Source organism: Vombatus ursinus, unplaced genomic scaffold, assembly GCF_900497805.2.
Source record: "Vombatus ursinus unplaced genomic scaffold, bare-nosed wombat genome assembly UNPS02014837.1, whole genome shotgun sequence".
Classification (NCBI taxonomy): domain Eukaryota; kingdom Metazoa; phylum Chordata; class Mammalia; order Diprotodontia; family Vombatidae; genus Vombatus; species Vombatus ursinus.
In genome coordinates, this window is record NW_020954615.1 from 2,178,415 (window position 1) to 2,188,763 (window position 10,349).

General features: G+C 46.0%; 1 protein-coding gene across 2 annotated transcripts in view; it reads left to right on the forward strand.

Annotated features, from left to right (window-relative positions):
• The window catches only part of EMX1 (empty spiracles homeobox 1), a 40,212-nt gene that overhangs the window by 29,110 nt on the left and 753 nt on the right, over positions 1-10,349 (forward strand). The window lies entirely within an intron of this gene.

Here is a 10,349-nt window from a genome sequence, read left to right on the forward strand (position 1 = left end):
GGAGGAGGAGGAGGAGGAGGAGGGATACATGGGATATAATGGCATGTGAGGAACAGAAAATATCAATAAAATTATCATTATTTTTATAGGCATCCATATGTTTCTTTAATAGAAACACTTTTTTCAACAGTTACCTGGCAATGCCGTTTTTGATAACGCTATTAATTACTCACTAACAGCTTTCAATAACAAATTATTAGAAATAGTATATACACAGTTCTGCCTGCCACCTCCAAAAGCAGAGATCATTGAGAGATAGCTCAGCACATAACTGAGAGATCCTAGCATGGTTATAGGATTGGTGATTTAAAGGTGGGTAGGGTCTAAGAGGGTAGAGTGTGGAACTTGGCACTGGAAAAGATGGTAATGAGGAGTGGGATTGTGGTTCCACTGCTATAGGGGGTAGGGAAGGACTCTCTACTGGTCTATGTCTGCACATCTCTGCCTCTAGCAGAGAGGTTAAATGATTTGCTCAGGGTGTCATAGTCAATATGTGTTATAAGCACAATTTGAACCCAGGACTTCATTCAGGGTTTAATCTTCACTCAGACTTTTATAAGCTATGTGAACCCTCAATTAAGTCACCTAAACGCTCCTTGGCCTCATTTTCCTTTTTGGTAAAAGAGAGGAGGGAAATTGGACTTGATGACCTCCCTGGCCCTGCCCATTTCTAAATCTATGATGCTATGGTTTATCCAACCCCTTCATTTTATAAATGAGGAACCTGAGGTCCAGTGACTTACTCAAGGTCACACAGACAGTAAGTGTCAAAATGAAGATTTGAACCCAGGTCTTTTGACTAGATATCAAGTACCTTTCCCACTGGGGCAAGTGGCAGAACCTAAATGCTGGACAGCGACAGAACTATAAAGTTAGGCCAATGGCCCACAACCCTCTTTAGGATGCCAGCTCTCTTCACATTGTCTTCCAGACCAAAACCTTCCCATGTCTTTGCCACCCTGAGTATATGAAGACAATGCCCTGGGGTGGGGGCTCTGAGCTATATCCTTAGAAGAGGAGAGGGGCTATGCTGAGGTAGCCATCCTCAGCAGTTATCACCCAGGTCCCCAGCTCCCTACCCCCCTCTAATTTCCACCTCTGCCTTGTGACCAGGACTTGTTTGTGAGATGGGGGACATGATTGGGGAGCATTCTGTGTTCAAGGTTAGAAGGCCATCCTGTGATAAGTTTAGGTCTATTCCATTATCAGGGTTAGTGTCAATCAGTGCTCAGGATAACAGGTCAGTATGAGGCTGTTAGGGGTGAATCTATAGCCATAATTAGATGCTCGTAAGCAAAGTTTTGTTGCATAGTAAGTAGAGAAACAACTTTGAAGCCAGAAACACCTGGGTTAAGGTCCTATCTTGACACATACTGGCTGTGTCACTTGGCCAAATAACTTAATCTCTCAGGGAAGTCACAGAGGAGGTGCTGACCTGCATTGGTAGAAGGAATTTCCTCACCCTTAGCCTAGTGAAATCACAAATCCAGTCTCTATCCTCTATCTTATAGGATTCAGAATTGGAAGGGACCTTAGGGATGGTTTAGTCTAATCCTCTCATTCTACATAGGAGGAAACTGAGGCCCAGAGAGGTTCAATGACTGGTCCAAAGTCATGCAGGCACTAAGTAAGGTCTGTAATTTAAGCCCAGGTTTCCTGCATCCAAATCTAGCTTTCTTTTCTGCTATGTCATCAAGGGAGACAAGTTATTTATTGTTCAGGCAGCGGCTCTTTTCCCCAGGGCTTAGGGTTGGAATAGGAGAAGTGGGGTGGTGGGATCATATGCGTATTGCTGTGGGTAGGGGCAGGGCTAGGGAGGGATGGCTTTTCACGCAGTCGGGGGGAGGTAGTTCCGGATTTTATCAGGGCAGTGTGGGAGCAAGCCCAGGGACGGGAGTGGGAGGTAGGAATGAAGGGCAGGAGGGAGAGGGGAGGAAGATGAAAAGGAGTTGAGGCCAAGGTGGGGGTGGATATGGGGAGAAGAACCATCTCAGGGAATTTGGTGAGATGAGGGTAGAAGGAGAGACAGGAAAGGCAAAGATGAAAGGAGGTCTGGGGGCTCTCTGTCAATGTCTAAATTAATGAAAAGAGCTTGGAGACATGGGCTCCAGTTTGTGCTCTGCCCAACTGGTAACCCCAAGGTTGCTTCCCCTCTCAGAGCTTCAAACTACTCTTTTGAAAAATGGGGAGTGAGGTGGTCTGATAACCTGCAAGATGTCCAGTGACATCTGGTCTGTTGGCAGGCCCATCCTTGACACCTGTTTAGCTGGGGAGCACTCATCTGAACTTGGGATCCACTAATGAGCCTTTGAAAACCCAGAGTCAACATGTCAGGATGAGATTAGGAATTAGGGTCAGTTGGGGATAGGAGTGAAATGAGAGATCATGTTGGGAAAGGGGAAGAGAGTGGGGACAGTTTTGGGGTGGAAGTGATTGTGAATAGTGGTAGAGATGGGGTGGAGATGAAGAGCAGAGTTTAGAGTGAGTTTCATTATGGGACTACGGATATAGTTTAGAGATGGAGATGAATGAATGAAAGAAAAAAACATTTACTGAGCATTTACTATGTGCCAGATGCTACACTAAACATCTGATACATACAGACAAGACAGCTTGCCCTCAAGAAGTTTACATTCAGGTGGACAGGGTATACAAGGGAGTGATGCTTAGGAAAGTTTGTTTTGGACAAGGAAGTCAGAGGGAATGGGGAGCAGAGTCACAGGACAATTGATTGACGTGGACTTTCCAAGAATGGAAAGTGTTGAGCTGACTACTTTTCTCCAAGCTAAGTTGAAAGTGGGGAGGGATGGGAAGGGTCTGCTAACTTGAGCATCAAGGTGACCGGGAAGTTGCATAGAGTGGGGTCTGGGTCCGAGCACAATAGGAAGAAGAAGGTTCATTACTCAGAGATCGGGAGTGTGGGTGTAGAGAGCCATGGAGTTGGAACTGAGAAGAGAGATGGGCTCCTGGTTGGACTGAGCAGAAAGCTAAGAATGGGGGTAAGGCTAGGGTGAGGGTAGAGTTGGGGATGGGCAATCAGGGCTCCCATTGCAGAGAATCACATTAGGTCATGCCGCTGACAAAATAGGAAACCACTTGAGGAGAGACTGAAGGAGAGAGCAAACTGGGGGTAAAGTGGGGAAAGGGTGTGAGGATGGAGACATTGAATGATTACTTTCTAAACAGAAGGAAACAGGCTTAAATTAAAGCAGGAGGGACTGCAGTCGGACAAAAGGAAAACCTTGGATATTAGGACAGTCTTAACCCTGACTTGGGTTCTCCATCTGGAGAGCCACTCAAAGGGCAAAAGGACTGACCCTCCATTCTGGAAGGCTTAGGTCTAAAGGCAGGGGACTGAATTCAGTCAGTCAGTCAGTCAGTCAGTCAACAAGCATTCGTTAAGTCCTTACTATGCACCAGGCACTATGCTAAGCTCTAAGGATACAAAGAAAGTCTCTGCCTTTAGGCAATTCACATACCGATGGGAGAGAGAAATGTTCAGTTTCCTCTTAGATACATCGATTAAAGCTCACATACATACATATAGTATATATATTTTATTATATATTAATATATATATTAGAGATAGCTCGTATACATACATAGATTAAAGAATCAAAGTATGAAAGGTGATTGAAACCAGTGCCAGAAGGAAGAGAAAGCCGGGATTGGATAATAGGAAATACCAAATAATCCAAAAGTCATTTCTTTTCTTCTCTGTAATACTTGGATATGCTGAGCTATAAACGCATACATTCATTTGTTTTGTCTTTGCTACCCATGTGCTATTTGACCTTGGAAAAGTCACTTGCCCTCTATATGTCTGTATAAAAAAAACCTGCCTCCCATGAGTGAAGCATTTGATGTTCTCAAGGCTATTTCACACCCAGAAGCTCAATTGAGCATCGCAATTCCTTCTGTCCCTTACTGCCTGTGTGACCTTGGACAAGTCACTTAAGCTCCCTGGGCCTCAGTTTCCTCCTCTGCAAAATTAGGGGGTAGGACCAGATGACTTCTATGGAATTTTTCAGCTTGAGATCTTTCTGTGTTCGTGTGATAAACACCCCTGGGAGGTATATGGGAATTCTATCCTTATATTACAAGTGAGGAAACTGAGACTGAGAGAGGTGAGGTGAGTTATCTAAGGACACAATCAGTTAAGGGCAGAGATAGATAAATAGATGATGGAGAGATAGATAAACAGATAGATGGATGGTTAGAGGGATCAATAAATAGAGGATGGATATATGGATGGATAAACAGATAGATGGATGGACAGAGGATAGATAATAGGCAGACAGAAATGGATAGATAGATGGACAGACATATATAGATGGATAGAAAATGGATGGATGGATAAATGGGAAGGATAGACAGACAGACAGATAGACGGGTGGATGGACAGATAGATGAATGGGTGGATAGACAAATGAAACACTTATTAAATACTTACCATGTGCCAGGCACTGTGCTAAGCACGGGAAATACTAAAATAAGAAAAAAAGATAATCCGATAATCCCTGCTCTTAAGGACCTTACATTCTAATGAGAGAAGACAATACATAAGGGGAACTTGAAAACTGAGATAGGAATCGCTTTGGGAGGCTTTCCTGGGGGGCAGGGAGGGTCTAAGGTAGCTGATATGAACTTGAATTGGTTGATACTTCTCTGACATTGCTGATGGTTCAGGGTGCGATGGGTAAGGGGAGCTGTCCTCTGTCAGGAGGAGGGGAGGGACGAGGTTCGGAGGAGGTGGTGGACAGCCCAGTCCTCTTCAGTATTAGGGAGCTCCCAAACTCCTTAACTCGGAGGAGGCTGTCAGAGGTCATCTGGATCATTCCCTTCCCTCTGGGAAGGATGCTTGACACACCATTCCTAGTGCTGGCGCGGAGGTCAGACCTGGCTCTCCCAGAATGGCGTCCTGAGAACCAAGTGGGTCACAGTGTCACAAAACTGCTGGTCCTTCTCACTGTGGTTCCAGCCTCAGTTTCCTCCTCGATCCTTTCACTGTCCTGAGCTCAGCATCCAACATGAAACATCTTGGCTGAGTGAAATGCTGAGTAGGGGGAAAGAGGGCTACATTTCCTTTGAGGAGAATAAGAATAAGAATCAGAATCAGAATCAGAATAAGAATAAGAATAATTTGCCAGCATTTATTTATTGCTGTAAAGTGTGCAAAGAGTTTTGGAAGTATTATTTAATCCTCATGATCCTGGGAGGTAGGTGCTATTATTATCTCCATTTTACAGATGAGGAAACCGAAGCAAACAGAGGTTAAGTGACTTACCCAGGGTCATCCAGCTAGTAAGTGTCTGAGGCTGAATTTGAACTCAGGTCATTCTGACTCTGGTCTCATCAGCCTATCCATCGAGCCACCTATCTCCTTCCTTCCAAAGCTAAGATTCTTTGTTGCTAGGGCCTCTCTTGGGGTAAACTTTTGGGATATGGGGGTGAAACAGCAATAGTCTGGTCCATCTGGTGGACTCAGCATTGTGGTCCCCATTGAGGGGGAGGAGCAGCTGTGTGTCCTACATCCTGCACATCAGGAGAGTTTCCTAAAAGCACCGAATAACCTCTGGAGTATCAATAAATGAACATTTATTAAGCACCTACAATCTATCAGGTCCCATGCTGGGCACTGGGGAGACAGAAACAAAAGTGAACAGATAACCTGCCCTCAGGGAGCTTGTATTTGTTTGAAGGAGACATGTACAAACATTATTATATATGGAACACATGGAAGAGAAATACAAGTTAATTTGGGGGGGGGGGAACTAGCAAGAAAAGAACTTACATACTCCCTTCCACCAACTCAGAGATATTTCTTCCCAACTCTGCTAGTCCTGTGCCTGAAATTCCACCATTCATGTTTCACTGATTTGGGGTCAGCATTGTCCAAGGTGATGTATTGGAAAGAGTGCTGGATGGAGTCAGAGAGCTTGAGTTCAAGTGTTGGCATATGAGTCAGTGGGGTTACTAATATTATTTTCAGTACTCTTCTACAAAATTTGTTAATGATGAAGTCTGATTTTTTTCTAAGTACTTGAGAGAAGGTTGTGGATTTAGAGCTGGAAGGGACCTGAGGTCATCTAGTCCCACCCCCTCATTTCACAGAGGAGGAAACTGAGGCCCAGAGGAGGGAAGGTAATAGCTGTGTAGCTTGGGCAAGGCAATCCACCTCTCAAGGCCTCAGTTTCCAACTCTGTAAAATGAGGAGGGGGGAACTGCATGGCCTTCATATCTTATGATTCACACCAGGGCTCCCTCCCCAGGAGAAGAATGTTGCATCCCAGCCTCCTAGGGAACGAGGTGACAGAAGGGGCTGGGGTAGCCTGAGAGCAGGGGCTGGGAACAACTTAGGGTGCCCCCTCCCCTGACTGTGCTCCTGCTGATACACCTTCCCCCTGCCAGGGCTGCCAGTGCCTGGGAACCAGCAGCTTCCTCTGTGCCACATGGCCCTCCCTGGGCGGCTGCGATGGATGGCAGCAACTCCCAAGAACTGGCACCTACTCTCTCCCACCCCACCCCCAATGCTGCAGTCACAAAGCCCTGACTCACCCACCTCAGTGCCCGCCGGGAAGGGTGAGATCATCCACCCACCTTGCCGTAACAGCCAGAGCCAGCACTGGACCTGGGCAGCATCCAAGGGCCAGGGCAGAAGCGCCTTCAGGGCTACCTGGGCTAATGCCCTGGGGGGAGACACTGAGGCACTGAGCTGCGGGAATGGAAAGAGCTCAGGACTGGGAGTGAGAGGACCTAGATTTTAATCCTGGTCCTACCCCTTCCTCCCTGTATGACCTTGAAGAAGTCACATCCCCTGTGCCTCAGTTTCCTCTTTTGAAAAATAGGGATAGGAGAAGACAAAGTGATTTCCAAGGTCTCTTTCAGTTTGTATTCAGTTCAATTAGGTAAGGTAGGAGGGAGGCTTAGCATCTCTTAGGTCACTCGTTCTCTCTCTCTCTCTCTCTCTCTCTCTCTCTCTCTCTCTCTTTCCCAATTTTTCAACATTTTTATTTAAAGTTTTGAGCTCCAAATTCTATCCCTCCCTCCCTCCCTGCCTCCCTCCTCCCTGGGATGGTAAGCAGTCAGATATAGGTTATACATGTGCAATTATGTAAAACATTTCCATATTAGTCATTTTGTACAAGAAGACTCAAATAAAAGAAAAAAATGAAAGGAAGAAAACGAAAAATAGCATGCTTCAGTCTGTATTCAATCAATATCAGTTCTTTCTCTGGAGCAGATAGCATGCTTCATCATTAGTCCTTTAGGATTGTCTTGAATTATTGTATTGCTGAGAATAACTAAGTCATTCATAGCTCTTCATTGAACAATGTTGCTGTTACTGTGTACAACGTTCTGATTCTGTTCACTTCACTATGTATCAGTTCATGTAAGTCTTTCCAGGTTTTTCTGAAATCATCCTACTTTTCATTTCTTACATCACAATAATATTCCATTACAAGGACGTACCACAGCTTGTTTAATCATTCCTCAGCTGGCGGACATTCCTTCAATTCCCAGTTCTTGGACTGTAATTATTATTACCATTTTGTAGATGAGGAAACTGAGACAGGCAGCAGTTAAGTGACTTGCTTAGGAGCACACAGTTAGCAAGTGTCTGAAGCAGGATTTGAACCCAGGCTCTTCCTGACTCCAAGTCCAATGTCAGATGCATACGAAATAAATGCTTTGTACAGTGGGGTTTTGACAAATCAGACCAGAATGTAACTCTCTTGGCTCTTGGGACAGTGTTCTTTCTAGGAGACTCCAAAAAAGGCAAGCGAGGCATCATTATCCCCATTTTATAGACAAAGAGGCAGAGCTGGAGAGTCTAACAGCAGGCTAGAACCCAGGACTCTTGGACCAACAAGGATCCCAGATCTAGAGTTGGAAGAATCTTAGAGGTCACCTAGCCCAAGGCACTCATTTTACAGTTAGAGAAACTGAGTCCCAGGAAACGTCAGTAAATTGTTTAAAGACACTCAGTGTGTCAAGGCAGGATTATACCCAGGTCAGTGCCCTTTTCACTGAACCACGCTCGAAGTCCCACACATCTGTGCCTTCCCTTTTCCTGATCCTGAGCCTAGAGCTCACCTGCTCTGTCTCTTCCAGAAAAAGAATGGGTCCTAGAGGCAATAAAGACCCATTGAACATTCTTGAGTAGGGAAATAGCAACGTTGGGCTTATGCTTCAAGGAGATTATTTTGTCATTTGGAAGGTTTGTTGAGCATGATAATGGTGCTAAATTCAAAGTCAGAGCGGGGCTCCCGGCAGCTACAAACCAGCTAGACTGTTCAGAGGAGGCCACGCCATTGGGCCAAGGTCCAAGATATCAGGACAGTGGGCTGAATATTTGGGGGTTTGGGTCACTGGGCTGAGGTCAAGGTCGAGGAGGTCAGGCCACTAGACTGAGGTCTTGAGTGTTCAGGGTTTGAGGTCCCCGGGGCACAGAGTCTCTCTTTTCCTCGGGGTGATACCCTGCTTCTCATTCCCCTCTTCCCTTCTGGGGTTCTCCTGCTGGGCTTGGCTGGCCTGGAGTAGTGGTAGCAGTATCTCTCACACTGCCATGTAACACACTGGCTTGTGCTCAGCCTTTCCCCATGTTGAGGTTTTATTGTTGCCTCCTGAATGTGCCCTCTGCTGGGTGGGGTGGGGGTGGCAGGGGCCTGGAAGCTCCCCCAATGGAAGGGCTAAAGTGGCTTTTAAGTGGGTTGTTAGTTGAAATATTCTTCCAAAGTGCCCTGCTCCCAGCTCCCCTCCTATAAGACACCCCAGGTGCACCCCTCCCCCAGATGCTGGGGGATGGAATCATTGAATGGCCTTTCAGATCATCAAATCATGGGATCATTGATTTAGACCAAGATAGGATTTTAGAGGCCATCGAGTCCATTTTACAGAAGAGGAAACTGAGGCTCAGAGAGACAAAGGCAGTAAGCGTCTGAGGCAGGATATGACCCCTGGTCATCCTGACTCCTCATCCACAAGCTGTGTCACACCATCTGTGTCCTCTCATTCTACAGAAGAGGGAAGTGAGATCCAGGAAAGGGAAGTGATATTTTTTCCAAGTACACAGTGAATACACATCAGAGTCATGACTGGAACACAGAGCCCCTGGCTTCCATGACAGTCTGATACAAACTGTCTACAAACATTCATTTGTGGTCAGGTGATGTTAATTCAACAAACATTTATTAAGCACCTACTGTGTACTGGACACTGGGGATATGAAGATAAAATACAGAAGCTGCCCTCAGGGGAGCTTCCTTTCTAGGGAGGGACCTACACAAGATCATTTGAGAGGAAAGGAGAAAAAATGAAGAAGCAAGGCATCAAGAAAGGCTCCTAATAACTAAGAATGAGAGGAGGAGGAGGCAAGCTTGGAGTGTGCTCTGGGCATGGAGATCAGCAAAGGCTCTGAGGCTGGAGATGAAATGCATGTCAAGTCTAGAGAATAGCAAGGAGACCAATTTGTCTACAATGGAGTGTGAAGGTTAGAAATGTGGAATAAAGTGAGATAAGTCTTGAATGAGCAGCAGAGCCCAACTGTGAAGGGCTTCAAGTACCCTGCTGTGGAATTTGTATTTATCCTAACAGCCATTACAAATTATTGTGGGGGTAGCGGCATGGTCAGCCCTGGCAGCTGGTTGGAGGACGGTTTAGAGTGGGGAGACTGGAAAGCAGGAGTCCAGATGGGAGGTTGCTTCAATTGTCCTGGTGGGGAGGATCTGATCTAGGATAGTGGCTGGATGGGGGTAGGGAAGGGGATGGACATGAGACACATGGGGGCATTAGGATGGGCAGAATGTGACCATCCATTGGATGGAGCTGGGCAGGTGAGCAAAGAGGCGTGGGCAAAGAGTGTTGTGAGCCTGGCTGACCAGAAGGACAGAAATACAGGGAAGTCTGGAGAAGGAAGGGTTAAAGGGAAAGTGACCAGATCAAGAGTTCTAGTTCAGACATTGGAGACACCTTCAAGGCAGCTAGTGGTGCTGTCCAACAGGCAGTCAGGGATGTGAGAGGGGAGCTCACACTTCCTGGAGGAGGTGAGTTTTGAGTTGAATCCTTCAAGAATTAACCTGTCAACCTATTTAAAAACACCCACTATATGTCCAAGACCTTTTCTTAATGCTTTGGAGGAGAAATCTGACTCCTTGAAGTGTCTACTTCATTGCTTCTGGTTCTACTCTTTGGGGCCAAGCAGAAGACAGTAATCCTTCTTCCATATAACAGCCCTCCAGAGGCAGCTAGATCCCAGTGCCCCTATAGTAGCTCTGCCATCTTCTTATAATATGGACCCCAGAACTGAGCTCAGTCTGCCCAGTGTAGTCTGACCAGGGCAGATGATA